Here is a 10,585-nt window from a genome sequence, read left to right as displayed (position 1 = left end):
ACTTGAGTAAATGTAATCAACCAAAACTTGACAAGTAAAAAAAAAAAAAAACACTTTGTTTGAGGGATTTTTAGAGTACAAGTCAGTAATTTGGAATTTTGATAAAAGTACAAATTATTGGTTTCGTTTTGTCAAAGGGGTTTCAGGTTTTTTTACAGTACATTGAAGCTTCAATGTGACAGGTAGTAACAACTGATTCCACTGTGAAGCCCAATACGTCAACACGAATGACTCTACATTTGGGAGAACAATTAGTTTCAACTCATCCAAATGTTCTACCTTTTTTCTGTTACTAATATGAGCCAATAGTCGTTTATGAAACCACAAACTATATCAAAACGAGATTTGTTCTGGGGGTATTATTATTCAATCATTGTTTTTATTCTTCTTATTTATAAGATGCATGCAACTTATTCCTAATCTTGTTGAAATAATAACAATGCCTATTTGAGATAGTAATAGGCCATCTTTATTATTGGTATAAAGCTATTATCATCGTAATAAAAATCAATATAGACATTATTACAGTGAATGGCTACGTGAATGACTTTATGCAGGATACCACATATATATATGCTGCGTTAGTATGGGAAGACTAGCTATATTAATATATTATCCGAGCACGAAAAACGAGCGTTGTTTTAGCTATTGAAGCTGGTTCTGTTGACAGATATGGAACCCCAGTGATTGTTGATGGTGACTAACGTTAGTGGAGCAACGCTATTAATACAATGCTGAGTTAAGATTGTGGCTTCATTATCGGAGACTTGAAACAAACATTGTTCTGTCAGGAACTTAATGAGTATAAAATTATGAAATTCTTCATGTGATGGAAAAGTTTGAAACGTAACTTCAACTGACATGGAGTCATATAACAAACATATTTGTAAAACATCAAGAAGTGTTTCGGCCTTTTCTTTTTAACGTCTAAACGTAAGTCATCTAATGAACCCTATACAATTTTAAACATTCGTTGACATATTAAATATAATCAAATAAAGTTTTCCAAAACACCGTTTTTTCTGTTTAGAATAATAATTCATATTATATTGAGTAACAAATGAATATTTTTAGTAATACGAATTCCAGGGGCTATTTTAACGTGCAACTCAAATAGTTTTATGTAATTCTGAAAGTTCAATGTGCAGTTGGAAATCAAACTTTGTGCAGTTACATTTTTGCAGGCAAATACTGAAGAGCTGCAGAACCACAAACTGTTCTCTAAATGCGTACGTCACATTTCATGTATAATAATGAACGCTACAATATGATGCAGACTTTAGCATCATTAGATAACATTTGAATAAAAATTTCATGAACATCTAATATAACGGGGTATGTATGATCTTAATGGTATTTTCATTATGCGCAAAAATCGAAATTTGGGTTCTAAAAAGACATATCGATAAAAATAATCAAATAATCAAATACATAAAATAATGCTCAGCACCCTCTGGGGGACGTTATAATCTGGTACACATTCTAACCTATGATTTGTGCAGTGCTGAAAACTCTTTAAGATAGCCCCTGGCGAATTTTAATATTACAAAAATTATTGGGTACAACGTTCGTTGTTCAACATGAGAGTATTTCAATTACCATGAATTATAAGTAAAAAATTCACTTTTGCCAGGCAATAAAATAAAATTTTACAACATCAGTGTCAAACATATTGGCTCTTATGATATCTTTCATAGAGTATTGATATGTTTTAGAAGCATATCTTCATAAATAAAACTTATACCACATATTTAGGATCAAGGCATACTTTTTTGTCCACACTAGTCAACAACATTTTCTTGTATCTTGTCTTGAAGAACATTGTTGTCACAGGACAGAAAGCTGTTTGTTAAAATCTGTTGTCGTTGTCTTTAACTTTAAAAACCATACTAAAAATAGCACGGAGTATGAGAAAACATTTTAAGGATATTGAAATGAAATCAGAAGCTCTTCAAGAGCTCCTGATGGCTTTTTATAACGCTAAAAATCAAGTTTCGATACCCGCGGTGAGTAGAGTACAGATAGCCCATTATATATATTTGCGCTTAACAACAAACAAAATCCCTCTTCAGATCCAGAGGAGTGAGAATCCTTTTAATTGGTCTTAAGGTTGTTTTTTTTCAATAAGATCATTCCATTGGCTAATTAAAGATATGAAAACGACCGATTGTTACCAATCATCGTGACAAATATTCACATTATAATTAGTTCATTATTCACTATTTTAAATATTAAATAAAATTAAATAAAAATATTAGTTCAATATTTTCAGGCTGAAACCGTAAAATGTGATGGGCTAAACTATTTCTTTACTAGTTGTAAAACAATTAACCATTCCTATTTACTTTTTATAGCATCAAGTTCACATTTCTATCACCATCACGAACCGATAAGTTAATATAGTATTTTACTCTCAAGTTGTTGTTTCTTTAACACTACAAATCAATAGCTTATATACTGAAATATATTCTAATAACATAGATTTTAGTGCTTATATCTATAGTACTGAAGTAAAACAGATATTACAGACGTATATTATAAATAACAGTACCATTCATGATGCACTACGATGAAAGTGCTTTAAATAAGTGAAGGAAATAAACATATAAACTATGGAACTGAGGCCTTGGGTTTTAATGGCTACAATACAAGTAGGTTTTAAAAGAAACACAATCATTGTGGGCTAACAAAATAGGAAACAAATGTATTGGCTGATGCACAACCTTCTTGTTGAATTTTATATAACCTGCATACATATAATACAAACGTGATTTTACAACACAAAAAATACAAATAAATAAACAGAGTTTTAAATTTTGTTTATGCCATTAAAATAAGTAAATGTGTTATAGGTTACATTTGTCTGAGTTCGAGAAACACAGTTTGTGTTGTGAATTTTTTTTTTTTTTTTGGTTGCAGGGGCAGATAAAAGATTTCGTCATGTCTGAACAGGATAATGTACTTTCAAGACAGATCAGGACATGTCAGAAATAAAGAGATCAAGTAAGTATAAACCTTTCCAGAGCAACTATTTTGCATATAACTAGTGTTTTAGTCAGAGAATTGGTGCAATTGTAAAATATTTCCACATCTTGTTTACAAGAACACAAACTAACTAAGTGCAGAACACTTGTACGAAAATATACTTGAATAAAGATATGTTATTTACTACTCATTGAAGTGTGAAATAAGCAGTTCTTTTAACTGTAAGAATCCCCCTTACTTACTTATTTCAAGAACTTCCTGGAGATCGTCTGAGGGCTTATAATGTTATAAGTCAAGTTTCGATACCCATAGTGGGCAGAGCACAGATAACCCATTATAGATCCAAACATTAAAAGGTCAAATTATGACTCATGAAGTATCTAATAATACATAACCTAAGCTCCCCAGTGGCACAGTGGTACGTCTGCGGATTTCTATCGCTAAAAACCGAGTTTCGATACCCGTGGTAAGCAGAGCACAGATAGCCCTTTGTGCAGCTTTTTGCTTAATAACAAACAATAAAACAACAATAATTCATAATCTATCCCTCATATCACATGTATACAACTAAGGAAATTACACATTCAAAAGGGAAGCTTTTATTCAAGCATACCACATTCCAACACATTAAAAAAAGATAATAATAAATTAAAATTAAATTAAAAAATCATTACATTAGACAGCCAGTAAATTAACCAAGATAAAAATCTAACAAATTTAAACACATTTTGTCACACTTTATAAAACTCCCTTATTGCACTTCAAAAAATCTGCTGTAAGGCTATCTGAGTAAAATGTGCCATCTCATATGGTAATGCAACACAAGATCATGTAAGGTTGCACGCAAAATTGCACGTCTGTCCAGGTAGTTTCTACAGGCAAATATCCACCAAAATTCACCACAAAACTTAGCCCCAGAACTCAGAAGAAAAAAGGATTGCAAAGCCCTTTCAGAATTCCCATATATTAAACATTAGTAGCTAGAACCGAACATCTGTTTCCTAGGAATTTATTTAACAACCTTGTCTGCCCTTATTGTGTATCCGGGAGTAGGTCTGGCGTCCTAGTTCGGACACCGGGTGAGCATGTTTTGGTGTGACGGGAATTCGAACCCGCGATCTGCAGATTGCGAGTCGAGCGCCCTAACCACCTGGCCATGCCGGGCCATAGATCAAGTGATATTGTTGCAAGACAACAAGCCAACATCCTGCTATCCATTATCGATCAATAGCTCAGAAATTAATGATTGTAATATCCTCTCAGCTATTGCTCTATCAACCAACCAACTGTCCTGATTGTATAATAATCTGTCAGCTGTCATGTGGTGTCTTGTAGACATCCTCCTATGCTGTTTTATAGCTTGAAAAGTATGGGATTCTACTTCTATACGGTCACTGATACGGTCAATTTTAACTTCTGTTCAAGTAGTTAACTCCTTTCATAAAGATTAGGAAGCTGGTACTAGTATTTAAGCCAAGTTCAGAGCATATAGGCTACTCTTCTACTGACAGCTACTGGTCTGACTCACCTCAAACTTTCAGATATATATTTCAAGCATCTTCTTTCATCAGCTGAGTCAAAATCGTACTATAAAGTGATTTTGACGTCTGGGGTCAACCTACTCTTCCACTTCTTGTTCCTGACTAACCATTTCGAGAAAGTCATCAAGGTGCTGATGTTCATTATTATAACTCATAATTCACTTCATTGGACAGTCCATATACTAGAAAAGGAGTAGTCCAGCCACAAATGAGATGCTAAATGCTGCAGGTGCATATCACCAGGTTCAAACTTTGTTCCACTGCTGTATTGCCATTGTAACATTTTTTACTTCATGTGCGTCAGCGAATGCAGAATACTGAAATTTCATATACAGTTTATCATCATACATGTTGCAATAGCCTTGACTAGACCATGGTGTTGAGGTTCTAAGCATTCAATGTACAAACATGGTCTTACTGGCGGGTAAGATAATCCATTGGAATTTCTGTACTGCTAAGCTGGGCAGTGTTGTGAAACAAAGGGGCACTTTTCCGACATCAATACACAATCATACATTCTGAAATTTTAAAGCTTATCAGTCATACTAGTTATGCATGGTCCACTAAAACAGTTTATTTATTTTCTGTCGTACAAACAATGGGTGCAACATTTGTCAAGCTCTACAATTTCAATCAGTTTCTCCTTTGTTGTACATTATCGGACAAGTCAGAACTGATACTATAACCAAAGAATGCTCCTAGAACATGTATATATGTTCAAATTCATTCTCCCACGCAAAAGCACATTTTAGGCTTAGAAACATGTGATCAGAAACAATATGTTATCCAGATAGATGATGCATCTTTCATCTCACTTCTCATAGTGTAAGCTCCACCAGCTTCCCAAAAGTGCACAGGTGCATTACACAGACAGAACAATATAATGCAGAATTTGCACAGTCCTACACAAGTTCTCAAAACAAATTTATATTTACCTTTATCATCCAATTTTGACTTCTAAGATGCCAAAAATTAGATCTAGTATGTTGAGCCAATGGGTGCCTTCAAGCGCATACAAACTTGCATCCATATACAGGATAAGAAAGGAATTAATATATATATATATATATTATCACATTCATAATCCTATGTCCACTCACAGTTTTGGTATTCCTGCATTAATTCTGAAATGTATCACTAAAGATTGCCATCCACTCTATGAAGATTGTCTTATCACACTTTTAAACATTCTCTTAATTTCAATGCAGGCAACATCCCTAATGCTTTAAAGAAGTCTGCACACTTATTGTTTTATTAGACACACATCACTTGTGTTCATGTGTGATTGTTGTATGACCCAATGAGTTATCTGATTCCACAAAATCATGAGTAAACTCATTGAATTTCATGTCTTATTATCACAGTCTTCAACTAGAGATAGCAGACGCTTGGGGAGTTCTCTATTCATCCTCATGTGTAGTACAGTAGTTGTAATGCTAGTTAAACATCTGGCTTGTATCACCTCTGAGTCTGTTACAATTCAATTGTCATATAATAAAAGCTGAATAGATAAATGAATGTAATTGGGAAAACAGCAACATCACTCAAACAAATAATTGTTCAAGTAAATATAGCCTACTTTCCAGCACAAAAATTACATTTCTTGTATCTGTTGTATCACCACTAGATTAGATTTCCTCCATAGTACACCACTTAACATCACTTGTACATTCAGTGGCATCATTAACTCCTTCTGAGCATGCATGTAGTCCACTGTTCTGGAGCCCATTCTGGTCAAACATGCAATTTATCTATTACATAAATGAAGTTGGTTAACAATTTCCACAATAGGTTCATCTCTAAGATACCAACGTCTGAGCCAAGATCGGAAATTGTCTAGATAAACTTACAGATGCATATTTTCATTCGCTTTTAGCCTGTTATTATTTCCAGAACTACGTTTTGCTAACATAGACAACGGCCTTGGATAAATTATCTACAGACTGTCAATAATGTGATGCAAAAACTGTGGCTGAACTCACTGAAAAAGTTGTCTTCGTATCAAGAGGATCAAAACCAAAATGTGCTAGGACATCAAATGATAGACCATTTAAACTCAGAATCAAATGTTACACCATCTGTTTTTGAGCCTATCCATTCCAGAAGACAGCCTACATAATCCAGTTGGCTTTCTTTAGAACACCTTATACTTGGCAAAATCGAGTAAGGTTCTGAATGAACCAGTATTTAGTGGAAACTGAACCTCGAACCCATTTGTTACAGGTACATATAACATGGTGCTAAATCTATGGAAGTCCAAACCATCCTTCATAACAATGGGTTCAAGGTAACAGCCTAATCCACCTGAATTGTTAGGCAGATCCATCTCAGTCTCTATTGGTTTAACCTAATCATGGCAGTATTACCAACACCTTATCATCAGCCTTCCTGATCTACTGTGGCATCAATCTGAACAATACCTACACCTAATAGTTCTTTCTTGTAATAGTATATGGATATTCCCACATCCAGTGACCACGTAAGCCATGGTTGAAGCAAGTGCTCTGTATTCACACTCTTGCTACGTTTAAGAGTTCAATTATTGTTGCATAAGCAATGCAGGCATTCCAACATGGCTTGAAAAGTCTCGATGTCCCATTTAGAATCAAGATACCCACACCATGACTTCTTGTGGCTTTTACTCTAATAAAATTAATGGAGCTATTGGACGCTTCAGCTCAGTCTTGAGAAGCACCACGGACCTTGTTGTTTGTTTTAGAGCAGAGTCAACTGCTATAATGGCTACAGATGTTTCTTTCTTCTGTTCAAGCATATAGTACTGTTAGGCAGTACCTAACATCCAACTTAAAAATCCACTGACAAATGTGGCTAGTTTCAAGTTTCCACGCTGATTTTTCAAAGCCAGTTCCCTTGGCTGTGGTTTCGCTAGATAGTAGATAGGGACAGTGGGAATCTCGTTAATCCATTAATGAGAACATTTCGAACTTATTTGCCACAGAAATCACTTCTGTCAGAAATTATATGCCCTTGAGACTCATATGACATTGTTTGGTAACCCCCTCAAGAAGTGTCCAACTATGACCAGCAGATGACATGCTCAGGAAAGTCTTTAGAATCCACATAAGTGATTAAATTCTCACGAATCTTTCGCTTTAGAGCCTTGGTTCAATTTTTCACTTGGCTACAGCTGTGGTTGAACTCACTGAAAATAGTGTCCTAGTATCTAGTGGATCCTCAGCCAAATGTACTAGTGCATAAAATGCTAGATCATCTAAACTCAACATCAAATGTTGCACCATCTGTACCTGAGCCTATTCATTCCAAGATATAACCTGCCTTATGCACTTAGAGAAACGGTTTCAATTCTCTTTTGTCGTCCCTAAAAACACCAAAGGGTTAACCTGTTTCAAATAACTATTTTTGTGAGACAGAGCTGTAGACAAGTACCTACTGATGTGTGGCTAAGATACCATCATTGTTTAAGGAAAGCCCTCAACCTCTTCCAAAAGTTCATGGACACGTGCATTCTGACAAATGTGGTGTTTGGTGACAAAGTTTAGAGCAGAACACTGCAATACATAAGTATACGCATTCTAGTCGCATTATGTGTCAGTCTCAGACATTGGACACAGTTTCACAGCATCTCTAACATACCTTGCCGGCCAGAAAAGCTCCTCACTGCCTCCAAGCATTTGAGACAGCGAAATTCCTTTAATATTCTTACAAACCTTGGTGTTCCTTTCTTTCTTTTGGCATAAATATCTTCTTTCAGCATATCGAAGCCTATACGACTCTCTGTTGACTGAAAAAAACATGCGAAAACATTATAACATATATTTCGATCTTAATTTTTCTTAATACTAATTCACCGCCAAAGGTTTTATGAAAACATATGAAATATTTAGCAGTGACAACCTAGAATATATGATATTGCTATGCCTTATCTTACAAAGAAAGGAACAAGGTTTCACATATAATAATATCCGGAATAAAAAGAAAATCTAGTTATATGTGAACAATCAGTATGTTAATATCTACAGTAAATGTCTCAATATTAAATTTTTCAATACGCCCCCTCCTCCAAGGATGCCACAATTTCGTTATAAATACCTTTAAAGTTGTTGTTTTTTATTCAATATGACAGCTGGTTTGGGTCTTTTCCGTTTAGTGCCCACCAACAGATCATTCTGAAAACAACGCCAGTTATGCAATAAAATAATTAATAATAAAACATTATGTGATATTTATTTAGCGAATTCTGCGATATTAAACAATGTTTTTAAAAATAAATCTTCATCTTTGTTTCTATTTCTCCATATAAATACCCCCAGTAGCACGACGGTATGTCTACGGACTTACAACGCTAGATTCCGGGTTTCGATACCTGTGATGGGCAGAGCACAGATAACCCATTGTGTAGTTTTGTGCTTAATTACAAACAAGCAAAATCCATATAAATTTACAAAGATAAGAGTCAAGCATTTGGCGATGAGTTCCGTATTGATGCTTATTACTGTTGGTGGGCACCAAACGGAAAAGATCCGCTGGTTTTTATGTTTAAATGTGATTATTTAGTATGCTTTAGTCTATGTACTTATTAATTTTTTGTACTGAAGAAGTTTAAACATTTTCCTAAAAACAATTAGTTGCAGTATAAATTTAGAAACCTCAAAGTATTTATTCTACATTATTTCTATAGCAATGTAATGTTGGAAACTTTTATAAATATTGTTTTGTTTTGTTTAATTGTGTTAATCAAAAAAATAATGTGGTGTTACCCAATACACCATTCAAGGTTACACTTCTTCATGGTGGTGGTGTTTATCATATATATATTATTTTGATAATTATTCTTTTTAATATATTTTCTTTTGAATTAGAATTAAGTATAGAACTAGCTTATTCCAGCGTTTTTGCTTCGAATTATATTAGCTTATTGTTTTTACTTATTTTCATTAGGTACAAGCTGAAAACCCCGTCAAACGACCGGGAATGTTTAAACTTAATTAAAACAATGTAAGTTTAACAGCAAACGTATATTTCAAAGTAATAACTTGAACATAAACTTTATCCCAAATTTTAATATTATAACAAAACATTTTCATAAACAACATTTCCAGTTTTCTTTCTGTCTACCAACAAATAAAGATTTTGAGGTGATCCCACCTTTGAACACCCTACTCATTGACTCATTGTGTTGAACAGCAACCACAAGAGTAATAAAGAAAGTACAAGATCAATAATACATATTCTTGCAGTTGATTGTTAACCCTCATCTAATAAATCTGTAAAGTACGAAGATATTTACCTTGTAAATAGACTAAAATTACTAGATAATCTTCTAAAAAATAAATAAATAAGGTTTCGAATTTTAACTTGTGTTATCTTGGTTTGTTAACAAAAGTCCTAGCAGTTGTGGCCGAGTGGTTAAGGCGTTGGACTCGAAATCCAATGGGGAAGTCCCCACGCAGGTTCGAATCCTGTCAACTGCGATAAATGTTTTCAAAGTTTTTTCTTCTCTTTATTGATCCAATAAATATATTTAAGGAGTAACCAATCTCACAAACTTGTTTTTCTACTAATTCGTGCTAGTCTATTTTAGCTTATGAATCATGGTCTTTACGGTGTCTGTGTATCATGAGTACCAATATTTTTGTAATTGTTTTAGTCAGTAAATATCTTAAAGTGAAATATCATTTTATGTGATAATTTATTCTATTGGAGTGAGTTGACAGGTTTTTATAGTGTAGATAGTATATATAGTCTGTCAGTTTTCTGTATAAGGAATTATGTAAAAGGCCATTTTATAAGATTATCTTTATGTGTGTGTGTGTGTGTGGAGTGGGGTAATGAAGTCCCTGTAGTGTTATTACGAAAAGAATTGGCATATTATAAAAAATTCAAAATATATTCCGTTTTTTGCTTGGTGTATATTCTAATAGAGTTACTTATAATATAGGGAAAATGTACTGGCGTGTGTTATCTCGGAATTTTAAATAATTTTTCGAAATTTAGACCTATTTTGGTACAAAATGTTAATAAAATTAATTTTAAAGTACCACCTAGGATATAATGTATATTATTATTTTTTGAAATGA

General features: G+C 33.8%; 1 non-coding gene across 1 annotated transcript; it reads left to right on the top strand.

The window, feature by feature from the left end:
- The first annotated feature begins 9,896 nt into the window (after positions 1-9,896).
- Positions 9,897-9,979, top strand: Trnas-cga. The gene has a single exon. It is a non-coding gene; the product is annotated as a tRNA-Ser (tRNA).
- Positions 9,980-10,585: the final 606 nt, after the last annotated feature.

The sequence above is a fragment of the Limulus polyphemus genome, unplaced genomic scaffold (genome assembly GCF_000517525.1).
Source record: "Limulus polyphemus unplaced genomic scaffold, Limulus_polyphemus-2.1.2 Scaffold1020, whole genome shotgun sequence".
NCBI lineage: Eukaryota > Metazoa > Arthropoda > Merostomata > Xiphosura > Limulidae > Limulus > Limulus polyphemus.
The sequence above is the reverse complement of the archived record's forward strand: the minus strand, read 5'-3'. Positions and strand labels throughout refer to the sequence as shown.